At 31.5% G+C, this 19,559-nt stretch overlaps 1 long non-coding RNA gene and 1 pseudogene across 1 annotated transcript; both read left to right on the top strand.

Moving 5' to 3' along the window:
* The first annotated feature begins 7,934 nt into the window (after window positions 1-7,934).
* Window positions 7,935-17,991, top strand: LOC112941572 (uncharacterized). Its single transcript, XR_011221356.1, has 2 exons — window positions 7,935-8,443; window positions 17,030-17,991. It is a non-coding gene; the product is annotated as an uncharacterized lncRNA (long non-coding RNA).
* Window positions 14,722-15,622, top strand: LOC138348596 (uncharacterized mitochondrial protein AtMg00820-like; annotated as a pseudogene).
* Window positions 17,992-19,559: the final 1,568 nt, after the last annotated feature.

Below are 19,559 nucleotides of genomic sequence, written 5' to 3'. Positions count from 1 at the left end.
AGATTTAGTAGTTTGAAGTAGATGTTCTTGTGGTGATGACTTCCAGATTTTGGGGATAATAATAGTTATTGGTTTTTATTAATGAGTTTTAGTCTTCCGCATTACTTTATGTTGATATTACATTGAAATGTTAAGGTTTAGATTGGTTGGTTCGCTCACATAGGAGGGTAAGTGTGGGTGCCAGTCGCGGCCCGGCTTTGAGGTCGTGACATTCTATGTCCCTTTTTAATTTTTTTAATTAATTCTCTTAATAAATTTCTCTCCTATAATATAAAATAAGAGAACAAATATATTTTTTAAAATAATAGTAATTATTAAAAATAATGTTTATTAGTAGAAGCATATTCAGAGACTTTTAATTAATTTAAAATTTCTAAAATGAGGTAAAAAGAAAATATGTCATATAATAAAAAAGTAAACCATAAAAATGGTGGAGGGTTTTACTTAAACATAGTTTTGTTTATTAAAAAAATATGTAACTTTTTTTTACTTTTTCTCTTATTTTTATATATTCATTTTAATTTAATTTTCATCATAAACTCCCATGTCTTCATCTTTCGTAACCTCTATACTCAATTAGTACTTAATAGTAATACCTATAACTTTCAACTTTATACCTTCATAACCCCAATTACCTTAATGTTTAAATTTGTGACATCTTATAAGCACATCAAAAAAATATTTCTAACCAAATATTTTATGTTTAGCTTAATTGTCCTCTACTTTAGTCTTGTAATGCGAAAGACTGTTTTGTGTAATTATTTTTACTTCTAATAAGAATGATACAATATAAGATATATAAAAGAGAATAATTGATTTATTTTTTTTGCATGAAACTATAAGAGCAAGATCAAAAAATAAAAGTCGGACTAAAAAAAATTCTTGAAAACATTAAAATGTATTTGTAGATATGCCTAGTGGCGGGAGATATTCAAATTATTATGAAGTTATTTTAAAATTTTCAATAAAATATGAATCATGAAAAATATAATTAAAATTAATTAAGAGAATTCATTTTAAACATCTTACGTAAATTTAATTAAAAGCTAAAGACAAGCTAATTTGATTATGTTAAGATGTGATGCTAATTGTTACAATTTTAAAAAAGTATAAATTAGTAAAAATACTAAAGACGAGCAAACTTGATTCTCTTAATTACAATGCTAATTGTTAGTATTTTCTTAATGGAATTAAATAAGCAAACACTAAAAAAATGAAAAATAAAATAAGGAAAAATGGAGACTATTAAAATAGTGTTGAAATAAATTTTAAAAACACGTAGAATTATAGAAGAGAATTTACCTAGGAAAAAATTAATACAGATAATTATTTCAAATATACTTATTACTTCATTCATCCTCCATTATAATGATTCTAAAAATTTACTTAACTTTTTCTCCTACACTTTAATTGTAGAAATATTATTTATCGTGAATAATTACAAATTCATATTATTTTTTAACAATTTTTTTTATATTTACCTTATTTAGAAAAAATTCAAGAGTCTAATTATAAGTTTCTATTAGATATTATACGATTTTTTAAATCTTAACATAAAACCTTTTATTATTCATTTATAGTTGTTCATTTATTACTTATTTATTATGTATTTTAACAACAATATATTTTTTTATGTTAATTTTATATCACTAAAAATCATTTTACCGAACTAAAATCATGTATAACCCATTTCCTTCCTAAGAATCAACAAATAGAGAGAAAACTTTAAACTTTAATATACAAATGTTGAAGTACTTTTTTAAGTCTTCAGATGATAGGTAGCTTATGGATTACAAATCATTTTTCATATTTCTAAGAGTGTTTCGAATTTGTTACTATCTTAATTCTTTTGACATTTAACAAAAATTAAAACACTAAAAATCTCACTTTAAATTTTCAACAAAATATCAAAGTTGGCCATATTTAATTTTGAGAACTCATTCAAATGGATAATAAAGTCATAAATTCTTTATTATATATTAATTAACATAAAAGAATAGGTACTATTCAACCAAAAAAAAATATAGGTATTTGACCGTACTGCTAATTTAAGTATATTTATTTTTTGATAAAATCAATTCATGAATTGAGTTGAAATTACAAATCTAAATGATAAAATTTATGGATAAATTGTTTTGGCCAGAAAATTTTGGCCAGAATTTGGCCAGAGACCCATTCACACTATAAACTAGTTCCTTTTTTTTTTGACATTTTTACCCTTTTAACTTAAAAATTAAAGAAAATTCTTGGGGTGATCTATTCCCTCATCATGTTTTCAACATGTACTACGGAATCCTAATCAATTATGTACTACGGAATCATATGTACTACAAATTCTATCAAAGTGCACATTGATCATTAAGTAGATTGGATGACCCAATTTGTAAAAAAAAATGTTTTCAATTATGTTTTTAAAATAATAATTATGAAATCAATGGGAAAAAATACTTTTTGAATCACATTATATTTTTATTGGTTGTATTATAATTAAAAAAATTAGTTAATTGATATTATAATAGATTATGACCAAAATATTTGTGTTAACTGAATCTACTTAATACTAAATTATTTTATTTCAAACATAATTTAAAAAAAATACTTAATTAGAATTTGAAGGTAATTTTAATAACAAATATAAGTAATTCATAATTTATCAAATCGACGTAATATAGGGATAAAAAATGTATGATTAATAATATTAATATCTTGATCTCTTTTATTTGACTACATATATATATATATATATATATATATATATATATATGAGAAAAGACATAAAGACATCATCAAAGTTGTCCCGTATTTTCATTAAGACACCTTAACTTTTAAAGTATCCTATCACCTCACACAACTATTTAATTTCTTTGTAAATGAGTCATTTTGACCCATTCCCTAGTCTGGGTTGTTACCACGCACACGAGGCGCGTCATGCATTATTTTTACTTTCATGGACCAGTTGAAAGGTGTCATATGTCATTATTTTTCTTTATTATTAATTATTTAAACAATTTATGTCATCTTCCCCAAATATAAATCCAAAATAATCATTGTTAGCCTAATTTTTCATTTTCATATTTTTCTCCGTAGCAAAATCAACATTGATACTCTTTGTTTGACCACTTCATCATCTTCTCTAAGAAAATAAGACACCACTGTTGGTGAGAAACTTCTGGATCAATGAAGAATCGGATGTTCTTGTTCAATAAATTCAAAGTAAACAGTTCCAAGATATGGATGCTCCTGTCTAAGCATCACAACTGGCCATAATGGCTGAAAAAAAGATTGTCTGCCACAAGTTGGCTGATGGAACATGATGACCAAGAAAATGGTTAATGGAGGAACTGTTGTCAATTGGATCTACATAAACTTTTCTTGCAATGTACAAGAAAGTGTTACGCATGAGTTTTGTTCTGAGCTAGCACAAATGTGTGGAATATCCAAAATGAACATCAACCCCAACCCTGTTCTGCATAAGTTCACACCCTAATCAGGTTGAGAGAGTCTTGAAAACTCTATTCATGATGTCATCACAAAGCTACAACCGATATAAAAGGAGCTTGATCTCCTGATCAGTTATCTTGCCAGACAACAATGGCTCTCTTTATGGTGACCTGAAACGAATATGTAAGACTGAAATTGGAGTTGTTTCACAGTGCACACAAGCTTGGAGTTATTTAGGTGTATCGCTTCCATTTGCTCTAGCTAGGAAAGTTAGTGCAGATATGAGTTTTGCTACCAAAAAGGTTGCAACTAATAACAATCCAACATTCAAAATTTTGTTGTCACCTAACTCCATAGCTGAATAAAAAAAGTTCGAATGAAAAAAATTAATGAAAATTTCTTGAAGGTGCAAGCCAAACAGAGAAGAAAAGAAATGGAGAAGATGACTTCTCTTTAAAGAACAGGGTCGGGTCGGGTTAAATTAGATCATATGGAGTTGAGCAACATGCGCCACTACAAAGACGAGAAAATGGGTCAAAATGGCCTATTTACAAAGAAATTAAATAGTTTTGTGGGGTGATAGGACACTTTAAAAGTTAAGGTGTCTTTATGCAAATACGGGACAACTTTGATGGTGTCTGCATGTCTTTTCTCTCTCTCTCTATAATTGTCGATATTTATCGAGTCTAATGTATATTAATTTGTCATTATCTCAATATTTTAGAAATTATATTTACAAATTATTTAAATATATTTTATTTAAATATCATAATAAAAAAAATTACTTAATTGGAGGTCATTTTAGTAATAAATATAAGTAATGATTTACATATAGGAGATAAGTCTTGTTTGATCAATACTATTAATAAACAATACTATTAATATCTTACTCTCTTTGGTTCGACATGTATGAGCTATACACATGATTATATAGCTATTGACAATTATCAGGTCTAATGTGTTTTAAGTTGTCATTATCCCAATATTTTACAAATTACATCTAAAAATTATTTATTTATATAGATTAATTTTATTGAAACTTAATTAATAAAACAAATTACATAGTTGGAGGTAAGTTAAGCAACAAGCATAAGTATTGATTCATAATTTATCAAATCGACATAATATGGAAGATAAAACTTATATGATTAATAATATCAATGTCTGACACTCTTTGGTTCGACATATATCAGCTATATGCATAATTTCTATATCTATCGATATTTACCAAGTGTAATGTGTTTTGAGTTGTCCTTGTCTCAATATTTAATTACATTTTAAAATGATTAAATTATAAAGCTTAATTTTATTTAAACATTATAATTTTATAAAAAAATTACTTAATTGGAGATCATTTTAGTAACCAATATAAGTGATGATTCACAACTTAATCAAATTGACGTAATATAGGAGGAAAGACTTGTATGATTAACACTATAAATGTTTGACTTTCTTTGGTTCGACATAGATGAACTTTATGTATGATTTCTATAATTATCTACACTTACCATGTTTAATGTATTTTGAGACGTCTTCACCTCAATATTACAAACTACTTTTAAATTATTTAAATATATAGTTTATTTTTTATTTATACATAATAATTTAAAAAAATACTTAATTAAAAGTCATTTTAGTAATAAATATATGTAATTATTCACAATTTATCAAATCATTATAATATAGAGGATAAGAAGTGATCAAATGCTTTAGTTCTTCACGTAAGTATTCTCAATTTACACTACGAAATGATATGATAATATCAAGAATAAGTGTATAAAGTAAAAGGGCAAAATACTTTAGAACATACATCTAAAAATAGTTAAATGATCAAATTAAATAGGTTAAAATCAATGAGAACTCAAAATAACAAGAGGACCATCTTTAACAATCGGAAAAATAAATTAACCTTTAAGATGAATTAATATATCACAATAGCTTTAATATAGTTAATATCTTATGAAAAATTATCTAACAAAATTATTGAAATTTATTTTATATTAATAAAATTACTTAATTTAAAGTTTTTTTAGCTTTAAAAATCACTTAAAATTAAAATAAATTTGACATGGCAAAACAAATTATTTTATATGCCATAAATATGGGCCTCATGACAAATAAATAAAATTTTGAATATGTATTTCTTTACCATATAAATTTGAATCCCAAAATTAAGATCTTACTAGTATTTTTTTGATCGACTCACCCAATATAATTCGATGTATACCCACATTACTTCACTTTTCAATTTCTACACTTTGAGCTTCTATTCGAAGAAAATTATTTATTCACTGTTAAATTATAGTGATCATTACATATTGTTTACTTTAGTAAGATACTCCAATACATATATTCATCAGGTCTAATGTATTTTGAGTTATCGTTTCACAATATTTTACAAATTATATTGAAAAAATAATTTAAACATATAGTTTAATTTAATGTAAAATTATTTACATAAATAATTTGATTTATTTTTTTAAAAAAAAAAAATCAAAAAAAGGAAATGCTTAACTTCTAGGAATTTAATTTGATTTAGAAACTAAAATGCGTAACTTAATCATGGAGCAGGAATGAAGTTCCAATTAATCAATTTCCTTTTCTCTATTTAATTTAGGAGAATAAAGTTTTGGGAATAGATTTGGCTGCTTCAATTAAAGGAAAATATTGTCCCAATGGGACTCTTCATATTCTAAACCTATGAATCAGTGTTTTAATTAAAATTGTAATTTTAGGAAATGACAAACATTTTAATATATATTTTTTTTATTTTAAACTAAAAAATTAGTATAGTCTTTGTACGTTTTGGCCAAATTCTGGCCATATTTTTCTGGCTCTTTTGTAGCTCTCAAAATTTATTAGCTAATCTATTTGAATTTGATAATTTATATAAATGAAAACTTTTATACACAATAATAAAGTACTCCCTCATACATCTAGTATAAGTTGTGCCTCATCCATAATAAATTTTTTCTTCAAATAGTATTTAATTTAAGACCTTAAGATATCTTTTGGTATTCCACTATTTTTATCTATATAAATTCATCTTCTTAGATTCATGAAACTCACATCTATAATTATTCTTTTCATTTTATAGTTAAAGTAGTGAAGACATCTTAAGTATATGATATATCTACCTTAGCTTAGTCTGCTTATATATCACTTTATGAAAGTAATGTCATTTTTCTCTTTGATTCATGCTTTAGTTTGACTCGATGGAGAAGACTTTTGAATTATGATTGGATATGAGAGAATGTATCGACAAAAACATGGAAAATTATGTACCTATTTTGTGTTTTTTTTATTTACATGTTATGATTAATGTATTAAGAAGACTGCGAATGTTATTTTTTTCTTCGATGTTTTTTTTGATATTTCTCTGTTAGTCTTCTTTATTTTAATTTCTATTATCATAATATTTATTTGAGTTTGTTGCATTTAGTACACACTACACACATATTTTCATTGAATTTTAATCGTCCTAACGTATTTATAACATATTGCACGAGACACATGTTTGTTCAATGTGTATACTAGTTTCTGGACACATGCAACACACGTGTGTCTCATACAATATGTTATAAATTTGTTAGGACGATTAAAATTCAACGAAAATATGTGTGTAATGAGTACTGAAATGCAATAATCTCAAATAAATGTTATGATAATAATTTATAGAAAACTAAATTAAATAAGACTAATGAGCAATATCAAAAAAATAAACATAGAAGAAAAAAATAACATATGTAGCCTTTTTAAGACTTTAATTATAACATTATATAAATGAAAAAAAATATTCAGAATCGGTGCATAATTTTCCAAGTTTTTGTCGACAACTTCAACATATCCAATCAAAATTCAAAAGTTTAATCCATCGAGTCAAACTAAAGCATGAATCAAATAGAAAAATCACGTTATTTTCGTAAAGTGATATATAATCAGACTAAGGTAGATATATCATATACTTTAGATGTTAATGATTTCACTACTTTAACTACAAAATGAAAAGGATAATTGTGGATGTGAGTTTCATAAAACAAAAAAGATAACTTATATACATAAAAATAGTGGAATACCAAAAGACATCTTAAGGTCTTTAATTAAATATTATTTGAAGGTTTCAAAGGGCCATAATAGATAAAATAGAACAACTTTAAGAATATTAATATATGCAATGAACCTCCATTAACCTCCATTAAAATCTGGAAGAGTAACCAATCCTTTCTTTGAACACATGAACTCTCCATTTACTCAATGTAATAACTTATTATCACTAATATTTAAACATGTAATTAACTAAATATTTATAATATTTTAATCTACCATTGGAGGCCTTGCTATTCATGGGTCCTTTGATGATGAAGTTATACCTTCGGCCTAAGGAGTTGACTCATGCAAATGACCAAGGGAAGTCATTTTTCCCTAGAAGCTGCTCTTACTTGTTTTGCCGTTTTACCGACTTATAAAAGGTGTCATTGATGAAGTTAACTTTTGTGATTGAACAAAGTTCTGGTTTCGAGGAACAAGAAAATTTGAGCCTTCCCTAAAGACATCTAAGAACCAGAAAAAGCTGAGGATGAATCATGATCATTCAGGGAACATTTGACAGCAGTTATTCTTACCACAAACTGAAGAGGGAAAATGCCCCTTTTGTCGAGCTAGGCCTGGAAGAATTACTCAAAGATGAGACTCAATTGGTGGCTTACCTTCAATGTTGGCTCTGCAAATTTTTGCTTCCCAACAAGAAGCTAAGCTGCTGATTGTGTTCATGCTAGTGCCTTTAAAGTTGCAAAATCGATGACTTATGGATAGAGTTTCTTTGGTGGTTCTAGTCCTTTACGGCCTCAGGGATATCCCCATCTCCTCAAATTAGGGGCCTACAATATGCTACTTTACTTTTTTTATCACTCTTTTATATATCTATTTTCACCTATATTTGGATCTAGCTTTCACGCTTACTAGGCAGAAGGCGTCATGTATTTTCCTAGCTATCTAATAAAAGGTAATACCCCTATACTTTAACTCTTAAGCTTGCTTTAGCTGATATGAATTACAATAGTAGCTTAGTGAACCATAAGTCTAGCGTTAATATATAGACTGTTATTTGGCAATCTAAGACTTGTATATGCAAGAAAACACAACTGTTAGAGTTCTTAGTGATAAAAAATCGCATGTTAGACTTGGTTGCTGTTTTTGAGATCTCTTGTTATCCATGATAATATTCATTGATCTCTTAATCATATTTTTTTGTGTTTATATTCTTTGGACAGTTATTATGGTTAAAGTTGATATTACTACACAGAGTTGTCTTAGCGGTATGTTATTTTGCAAAAGCAAAGTCAATTAATACATTACCGGATGATGTGGTTTAGTAAATATCTTGAGGCCAATAGAAGATATGATGGAACGCTATCTTGTTTAAAGATTAAGAATGATTTTCTTACTCTGTTGGATTATGAGTAGTTATAAGAAGATCTACTTTGTGAATTAAATAAGAGCAAGAGAGTGACCAGTGAGTTTAGTAGCTTAATACTTCATGTGGTTCGTAAAGTTGTTGGATCCTAGTCATGCTAAAATAGGGAGTTTTACTGCAGCAAGTGCTTGGTTTATTAGCAAATTTTTACTTGTGTGGTAAACTACAGATATAATTGAGGCACTGAAAGTTGATTTTTATTCGATTTCATGGGTTGAAAGCTAGTAAACCAGCAGTTGTTAGCAAAAGATCTACAACAAATAAGCAGATCTAGATTCTGCTAATATAGGAGGTGAGGTTCTGCTAATCCGAACTCCGATATGGTGCATGACTGTTATGTCGTGGTGTTGATACAATTCTCAAATATTAGCATTCTGGTAACTGTTATGTGGATGTCCACCAGGCACCAATACACTACGGTATTTTACTTTTTTAGAAGCCTCTGTATGCCATCTATAAAATGAATTACAAGACGGCACATCTATAACATATGTTGTCAAATCAGGACTTCGTATTGGAGCGGGATGCACCAAAGTTTGACACATACTGCTAATGCCATACATTTGAGTACAAAGGTCACCTTTGTAGACATGCTATTGTGGTTCTTAAAATGTTTGGTGTCTTTAGATTCGTTCTAAGTCTATATTGCAATGCTAAACAAATGCTGCAACGATCAGGCATTCCATTAGAGAAGGACTGGATGACTTGCAGGATAAGGTCAATCGTTATAAGGATTTGTGTCAACAAGCAATAATATTTGGTGAAGAAAAGGATCTTTTGATTCTGGAGCTACGACATTGCTGTTGGTACCATTAAAGAAGCTTTACAAGTTAAAACAATGTCAAGGAAACACTCTTGGCGTTAATGTTGAATCAGGTAGTAGTATTACCCTTGCTATCCAACTTCGATAGAAAGGGTTGCACTACTATCTGATTTAAGATTAGCTGCAAAACTATTTCCTTAAGCATTGTTTTAACTCTTCGTTAATGGTTCCAGCAGCAATGCTGTAGCTCTTCTGAGTCAATGCCCCCTCTTCATCAGATATTATTGCCCGTTGACACTAATCATTTTAACAAAAACCTTAGGGTGCGCTTTATACAGCCTTTCTCTGATAGAATGCCTAATCGTGGCAGTACTGGTCCAGCATTACAATATTAGAAGGAATATTAAAAACACCAGACATTTGAAGAACCACAATAGCATGTCACAAAGGTAACCTTTGTACTCAAAGAAAGATATGAGCACTATATGTCTGACTTTGGTGCATCGCGCTCCACATCAAAGTTCTGATTTGCATCAAAATCTTTGACAACATATATTATAGATGTGCCATTTTCTGTTTTGTTTTTAGATGGCATTCAGAAGTATCTAACGCCATTTGCTGTTAATTTATTACTACTACCATTGAACAATCGATAAGTGAGGCTGATGGAAGAAGGGTACGATGGAACAATTTTTTTCTTCACATTTCCTACTAATGCCTCTAGGAAATGTTAGGAAATGTGGACATTCTATTAGTGCAGTGGTTGAGGACCGTAGGCAGAATCTTGTTTGATTTAAAAAAACAAATCTGTTGAATTTGTGTACCAGGGGAAGAACCATGTTGTAATAGGTGCTGGCACTAAGCTTAATGACATTCCAATGATGTACAAGCTACTAAAGGTACTGAGATTGCAACACCCTTGTCTACACTAATAGAGCTATTATTGTATCTTTTGAAATGCCTACTTTACTGCCAACTACATAAGGGGTCATTTGATCACATAACTTATCTTAAGGAAGCATTTAATCTTGTTAGTAAGAGAATCTACAAATATCATGGAGTTAAAAAAATCATTATTGATACAACATAGTGGAAATTGGGATGGGACTTGAAGGATTTGTATTGGTTATAGAGACCTTACTCAAACGATCATTATATATAAAGTTTCAATTCCTATAATAGACGATCTCTTACGTGAATTGTGAAGGTTTTAAAATCCTGTTAAAGCTAAATAACACAAATAGAAATAGAAGACTGGCTAAAACAAAAATAAAAAGTCGAGAGACTCAAAAAGAATAGAAGCAGTAGAAGTAAAAATCTATTAATGGTTCATATTTGATATATAAGATCCTAGAATGAAAAGTAATAAAAACAACACACGATCTTTAGCAGTTCACTAAACAACTTTTAATTAATAGGAACGCATGACTAACAACTAATTGAGTAAGTCTTACTTAAAACATAGGCAGTAATTCAATTCACTGCAGTTCAAAAGCAGATTCCTACCACTCCTCCTTGCTTTGGGTACTGGAAACTTCAATTTTCTGTCTAAGAAGCTTGAATTTGCTGATCGTTAAAGGCTTCGTAAACATGTCTGCTAGCCGGTTTTCAGACTTATAGTAGACTAGAATCACTTCTCCCCTTTTCTGCACTTCTCTCAGGAAATAGAACTTGATGTTGAAATGCTTGTTTGAGATTGCAATAGTTTTCTGCTTGTCGAAAAGAATGCTAGTACTTTCCTTCTATTCCAAATGTAAATAATACACAATCTTTCTCAGCCACAAAACTTGATTTACTGCTTTTGTTTCTGCTATGAACTCCGTTTCTGCAGTGGATTGTGCAAAATTTCCTGTTTCATAGATGACCATGAAAATATTCCTGAACCTAGGCTGAAACAATGGCCAGAGGTACCTCTGCGGATTCATCCCAATCACTATATGAGAATCCAATCAACTTGAAGCTTGGACACTTCTCAAACTTTACACCATAGTCAATAGTACCTTTGATATATCTTAGTATTCTTTTTGTTGCTCTTAAATGCATTTCACTTGTACACTGCATAAAACGAGATAACAGACTTACAACAAATAAAATATCAGGCCTTGTCGTAGTTAGATACATTAAGCATCCAATCAAGCTTCTATAATAGCCTTCATTAACTTTGTCGTCTCCATTTTATTTATAAAGCTTCTCTTTTTGATTCATCGGTGGCTCATTGACTTGCATTCCTCCATTTGAAATTTCTTAAGAATTTCCTTTGCATATTTCTTCTAGCAAATGAACACTTCACTTTTTCTTTGCTTGATCTCCATTCCAAGAAAATAGGTCATAAGACCAAGATCTGTCATTTCAAACTTGCATCATCTCTTCTTTAAACTGCTCAACCAGCCTTGTATTATTTCCTATTACCAGAAGATCATCAACATAAAGCGACATAATAAATATATCAGGGTCTTTATGTTTTATATACAAAGACTTATCAGATGATCATCTATCCTACTATACCAAGATCTTGGCGCTTCTTTAGGCCATACAAAGCCTTTTTTAGCATATAGACTTTCTTTGCATCACCGTGTTTCACAAATCCTAATGGTTGCTAGACATATATTTCCTCCTCCAGTATGCCATTTATTAATGTTGTTCATTATGTGCCAAATTTGACTCGAAAGTTGTTAAGTGTTGCTCAATTACTTCATAAAAATTATTCTCTTAATTTTAAGGACAATTAATGTGTTATTTGTGATCCTAAAGGATGTGAATTAGCTAAAATTAGCATGATTGACAATTCCTTTCCAATTTCATGCTATTCTATTGATACTTGCTCTTTTGATGTTGAATTGAGCGATACTTGTCTTTGGCACCAAAGGTTTGGTCATTATAATCTTTGCTTACTGGTGTATATGCAATCAAAGGGCATGGTGCTTGAAGTACCCAAAATTGACATGTGTAGAGATGTTTGTGAGTAATGTCAATTTGGAAAAATGCATAGAAGATCCTTTCCTAAAGGAAACCTTTGGAGAGCTAAAGAAAGGCTAGAGTTGGTTCATACAGATTTATGTGGACCAATGAGGACGACTTCTTTGAGTGGAAACAAATATTTTTTTTCTCTTTGTAGATGATCTGACTCGAATGACTTGGGTCTACTTTCTTAGTAACAAATATCAAGTGTTCTCCGTTTTCAAAGAATTCAAAGCTATGGTTGAAAGGGAGAGTGGCTGTATATTGAAGTATATTAGATCCGATAATGGAACTGAATATACTTCATATCAATTCAACAAGTATTGTAAACATTTAAGATATCCAACAACAATAAGCTGCTAAATACACTATACAATGGAACGGGGTTTCTGAGAGGAAGAACAGAATTGTGATGGAGATGGCAAGATGCATGTTGGCAAAAAATAAGATACCTAAATACTTTTGGGCTGAAGCAGTCAATACCGCTGTCTATTTGCTAAATAGATTACCAACTAGAGCAGTCCAAGATATGACATCATTTGAAGCATGGAAGGGTATCAAGCCGTATGCAAGACACTTGAAGGTATTGTTAGGATCGGAAATAAGCAGGTGTAAATGCGGAAGCTAGCAAAGCAAACCTCGAAAGACCACGAGTAAGAAGACAACGAGAAATATACCAAAAGACACAGGGATTTAACGTGGTTCGGTCAATCGACCTACGTCCACAAAGGAGATGAGCAACCCACTATAAATATGAGAGTACAAAATACAGAGGGAAACAACCTCAACCAATTCACCCGGAATACATGGCAGGTTCACACAAGCGATAACGTATCAAGCTTGTGACCCATAAATTCTCCCCCTAACAAAAACTCTCAAAGCCCTTAAGACTACATTGTGAATGCTGATTAAGTTAGAAGGAACATTCCTGAGCCCTAAACCTTTTACTACCAGAAAAAGGATTAGCCAATCCAAAACCTTTTCCTAAAAAGAAAACCTATTTATGGTAAGAAATTTAGGGCAAATAAAACCCAACAAATCTCCCCATTGGCCTGAATTTCTGACAAAATAAACGTGGTTCGGTCAATCGACCTACGTCCACAAAGGAGATGAGCAATCCACTATAATAATGAGAGTACAAAATGCAGAGGGAAACAACCTCAACCAATTCACTCGGAATACATGGGAGGTTCACACAAGTGATAACGTATCAAGCTTGTGACCCACAAATTCTCCCTCTAACCAAAACTCTCAAAGCCCTTAAAACTAAATTGTGAATGCTGATTAAGTTAGAAGGAACATGCCTCTATTTATACAGTCCTAAACCTTTTCCTACAAGAAAAGAATTAGTCAGTCCAAAACCTTTTCCTACAAGGAAAATCTATTTATGGTAAGAAATTTAGGGCAAATAAAACCCAACAAATCTCCCCCTTGGCCTGAATTTCTGACAAAATAAATTTGTCCACCTTCTTGACTTAATCTTCAACAACTTGCTTCTCCTCTCCATAATCTCCTTTGCAAAATTTATGTCTCAACACAAAGAATCTCTCTAAAACAATTTCTCCAACAAAATCTTCATTACTGTCAAAAAAAGGTTACGGCTAGAACTACACCGCCAAGATGAACACATCTTCCTAACCTGGTTCAATCATCGATTATCGAACCACTGAACCTGACTCCGTCATTGAATCTGGCTCTGATACCACTTGTTTGGATCGGAAATAAGCAGGTGTATACGCGGAAGCTAGCAAAGCAAATCTCGAAAGACCACGAGTAAGAAGAAAATGAGAAATATACCAAAAGACAGAGATTTAACGTGGTCCGGTCAATCGACCTACGTCCACAAAGGAGATGAGCAATCAACTATAAATATGAGAGTACAAAATACAGAGGGAAACAACCTCAACCAATTCACCCGGAATACATTGGAGGTTCACACTAGAGATAACGTATCAAGCTTGTGACCCATAAATTCTCCCCCTAACCAAAACTCTCAAAGCCCTTAAGACTACATTGTGAATGCTGATTAAGTTAGAAGGAACATTCCTGAGTCCTAAACCTTTTCCTACCAGAAAAAGGATTAGCCAATCCAAAACCTTTTCCTAAAAAGAAAACCTATTTATGGTAAGAAATTTAGGGCAAATAAAACCCAACAGGTATTTGGTTCGGTATGCTATGCACATATTCCTGATTCTAAAAGAGGCAAATTAGACAGCAAGTCACTACTGTGTGTTCTGTTGGGCTATACTACAATTGCAATGGGATACAAAGTATACAATGTTAGTAGTAGAAAGGTGATTGTTAGTAGAGATCTTGTAGTTGATGAGTCTAGCCACTATTATTGGGATCGTAATAGTATTGTGAAGAACCAAGGTGGGAATACTTCAGCTGCAACTCCAAATCAGCAAAAAGGTAATACTCCCTCTTGTTCTATTGCTGGAACAAAAAACAATTCAAATGTTGAATTGACTGCAGACTCTCCTATTTTGAAGAACAAATCACTAGCAGAAGTTTATGTTCAATGCAATTTTGCTCTTATTGAACCATCCTCATTTGAAGAAGCAGCAAACCACAAAGTGTGGATTTCAGTAATGGAGGAGGAACTTTCCATGATTAATAAAAATGGTAGTTGGGAGTTGGTTGATAGGACAGAAGAGAAGAATTTTGTCGATGTCAAATGGGTCTATCAAACAAAGTACAATCCAGATGGATCCATATTCAAGAATAAAGCTAGACCTGTAGTAAAGGTTATTCTCAGCAGCCTGGAGTGGATTTTGGAGAAACGTTTGCTCCTGTGGCACGGCATGAGACAGTAAGGTTTCTAGTCGCTCTCGCAGCATAATGCAAGTAAAAAATCTTCCATTTGGATGTAAAATTTGCATATCTCAATGGATTGATTGAGGAAGACATATGTTGAGCAACCTGAAGGTTTTACAGTTGCAGGTGAAGAAGGCAAGGTCTACAAGCTTAAAAGGGCTCTTTATGGTCTTAAAGAAGCCCCAAGAGCTTGGTATAGTAGTCTGGATTCTCATTTGCTGTCTCAACGCTTCAACAGAAGCCTAAATGAGCCTACTTTGTACTTCAAAAGGCAAGTGGATGGAATGTTGATTATGATATCAGTTTATGTCGATTATATTGATGATTACTGGTGAAAATCCTCTTGCGGTTCAATAAGTTAAAAATGAAATGCCAAAAGTTTTTGAGATGACCGATCTAGGAGAAATAATGTTTTTCTTGCGAATGGAGATAACTCAATCTTGTGAAGGAATTTTCTTGTTGCAAAAGAGGTATGCCTTGAGTCTGTTAAAAGGTTTAAGCTTGACAAGTGCAGAGCTGTTGCAACTCCGCTTTTTTGTGAATGAAAAATTAATGAAGGATGATGGCGAAGAGAGGGAAGTTCCAAAAGTTTATAGAAGTCTAATTGGTAGTCTATTGTATCTAACATCTTCTAGGTGTTCGCTGTCAGTTTGGTATCTCAATGTATGTTAAGTCTCAACACTAAGCATTTTGGATAAAAGGGTGTTAGGGTATATTAGAGGGACGATTAATTATGGAATCTGGTATAGAAATGTGGAGAATGGAGATCTTATTGGATATTAAGATAGTGTTTGGTGTGGATATTTGGATGATTACAAAAATACTTATGGTTATTGTTTTTCGTTTGGTTCAAGAATTTTTTCTTGGAGCACAAAGAAGGAATATATTGTAGCACAATCTTCAGCAGAAGTAGAGTACGTGTTTGCTGCATCTGCTACAAATCAAGCAATCTGGTTAACAAAGATCTTGTTGGAATTGAATTTGTTGCCAAAACAGCCAACAGTGATCTATGTGACAATAAATCAGCCATTATGATGGATGAAAATCCGGGGAAACATGGAAGAACAAAGAATATCAACATAATGTTTCATGCTTTAAGAGATGCCGAGAAGAATGATGAAGTTTTTTTGGTGCATTGCATCAGTGAAGATCAGCAGACTGATGTTCTGACCAAGGCTCTTTCCACTAAGAAGTTTAAGTTTCAAAGGTTGTTGCAAGGAGTTTCAATTGAAAATCTTAAGGAGGAGTGTTAGAAAATTAAGATTTGTCTTGAAACTCGTTTATTGGAGATATTTTGTAATAGATATGTTAGTCTTGATTAAAAATGAGTGGTGCTTACTGAGACACATAGGTACATAGTTTTGTGTGAGATATTTTGCTTATTATGTGGTTATGATTCTCACACTTTATCTATAAATACGCCATATGTAATGAAACATCATGTAAGAAAAAACAATTTAACTCAAGAAAACTTAAACTTTCTTCTTCACTTTCAAATTTCTTGTAGCAATTTACAACTGCGATATCCTACTGTTTACACCTTCGATACTTAAAGTTCTTCCTTTTTATTTTAACAGCTCTCAATAAAAATATTTGGAAGTTTGAAGAAGGTGAAAGGGCTGGTCCAACAGTTTATAGAAGTCTTCTTGGTAGTTTGTTGTATTTGTCATAACCCGATCTCATGTTTGCGGAAAGTTTTAGTCGAGGTTTATGAAAGCTCCAAGTCAATTTCATCTTGGTGTTGCTAAATGAACATTAAGATATTTCAAAGGACTTCCTTATTATGGTATTTGGTTTAAAAGGGAAGATCAATGGCAAATAATGGGTTATTCAGATGGTGATTGAGCAGGAAGCTTTGATGATGTGAAAAAAACTTTTGGATATGCTTTTACACTTTGTCCAGGCACGTTCTGATGGAATTCAAAGACGCAAGAGATGGAAACTTAATCTTCTGCAAAAGCAGAATACATCGCCGATGCTGGTACAACTTATTAGGCTCAATGGTTAAGAATGATTCTACATGATCTGGAGCAAAATGAGATTAGAGCTACTGTCATTAAGGTTGAAAACAAGTCAGCAATATCTATGGCCAAAAATCAAGTGCAACATGGCTATAGCAAGCATTTAAATGTGAAGTTTCATGCTATCATGCAAGTAGAAAAGGATGGAGAAGTACAACTTGCTCATTGCAGCTCAGATCAACAGATTGCGTAAATCATGACCAAGTCTCTTTCTAAGGGGAAATTTGAAGTTCTAAGAAGTTCTAAGGGCTAAGTTGGGAGTTTCCAAGAAAAATCTCAAGGAGGATGTTTGAAAATAAGATATTTCTAGATGATTTTTGTATACTAGTTCTTTTTTAAAACATTATGTTAAGTGTGTAAAGGAAAGGTAGTCCTTTTTTTTAAGGAATATGTTTTGTAAGAGAGTCAATAGTGGTTAGATATGATGGTCCTCAACAAACTTTGTAAAAGTTTATGTAGATATGTATTTATGCATTTTGAAATATGAACATTAAATAAATTACATGTGTTGAACCTTATCTTTTTCTTTAAAAGATTCAAATCCTAACAATGATGAGTTATTGGCTTCCTTACTTGTTACAAATAATGATTTTTTGATGCTAATTAAGAAAATATGGGTGTATGATCCTGATTTAAAGGAGATAATTTCCAAGATGATTCCAAGTTGTAGGTAAAACCTTTCAAGTCATATACTTGGTGTAGTGAGCAATTGAGATTGAAAGGCAAACTTGTTGTGGTAAATGATATTGCCTTGAAAAAACTGTTTTAGAGTTATGACATATTTACTTCAATGTGGCACTGAAGAATCAATGCCACTATTAGGAGAATACATCACTATTTCATTGAAGGGCATTATTCAAGACATTAGGGACTTCATTAGCAGATGTGATATCTGTCATACCATAAGTATGATCTCGCAGCTTCCCCTGGTTAATTATAATCATTAGTGCCCTTGAGGGTGTATGGACAAATATATGCCTTGATTTTTTATTGAAGGACTTACAAGTCCAACGGAAAGGAAGTTGTCTGGTGGTAGTAGATGGATGTAGCAAGTTTTGTCACTTCATAAGACTACAACAACCTTATAATGCTCAGGTTAATACTCAAAGTTCAATGTGTTTAAGTTGCATGGCAGTAAATATAACAAGTGATAGAGATCATTCATTAGTTATTCTGGTAGAAATTATCTACTCTTAAAGGGGCCCAACTTAAGAAATATACTACTTACCATCCCCAAATTGATGGTCAAATAGAGGTGTTTAATAGAACATTGTGGAATTATTTTCGGTGTTTTTGATTTGATTGTCCTAAGGAGGGATCTACGTATAACACTACTTATCACACTACCATTAAGGTCACTAAGGTTCTCTATGGTCAAAAACTACTCTTATGCCTTTGGTATTTTGTTCGTGAGTTCTTTGTTGATAGGGTGGATAGGTCCTTGGCTGCTGGAAAGGCTATCAAGCAGTTGATCAAGTTTCATATAGAGAGTGCATAACAATGAATGAGGGATGTAGGAAATAAACATAGATCATACCACACTTTCACTATTGGAGAATGGGTATATATAGAAATATAGCCTTAAAAACAAGTTTTTGTAGCTATTGGTCCATTTAAGAAATCAAAACGAAGTATTTTGGGCCTTACCCTATTAATGTTTGGATTAGCACTTCAGTCTATATGCTATAAATTCCATGTGTCTCAACTTTAGAGGTGTCATGAGTTACCATTGGTTAATAGACATCCTCTAGTGTTTAACTTACCCATTCCATATTTTCGTTCTCTTGAGACTATGTTGGAAAAAATATTAGTGAAAAGGGCAACAAAGTTGTTGGATAGGTCTTAGTCAAATGGACAGGTATCCTTGAAGATCAAGCTACATGGGAGTTTCCTCTCTTAAGTTGTAACACAAGATTCCTTCTTTTAAGCGTAGAGGTCAAGGGTGATCGCGTTAGGGTAACCGTTGCAAGTAAATGGAAATTAAATTAGCTAAATAATTAATTAGTTGAGGTGGCAAAAGTGGTTAAGAATATGTTGGTTTGTTAGGAGTTAGTTGTTATAGTGAAGTTAGCTGCAACAACTGTTA

Source organism: Solanum lycopersicum, chromosome 5 (genome assembly GCF_036512215.1).
Source record: "Solanum lycopersicum chromosome 5, SLM_r2.1".
In the NCBI taxonomy this organism is placed as follows: Eukaryota; Viridiplantae; Streptophyta; class Magnoliopsida; order Solanales; family Solanaceae; genus Solanum; species Solanum lycopersicum.
The sequence above is the reverse complement of the archived record's forward strand: the minus strand, read 5'-3'. Positions and strand labels throughout refer to the sequence as shown.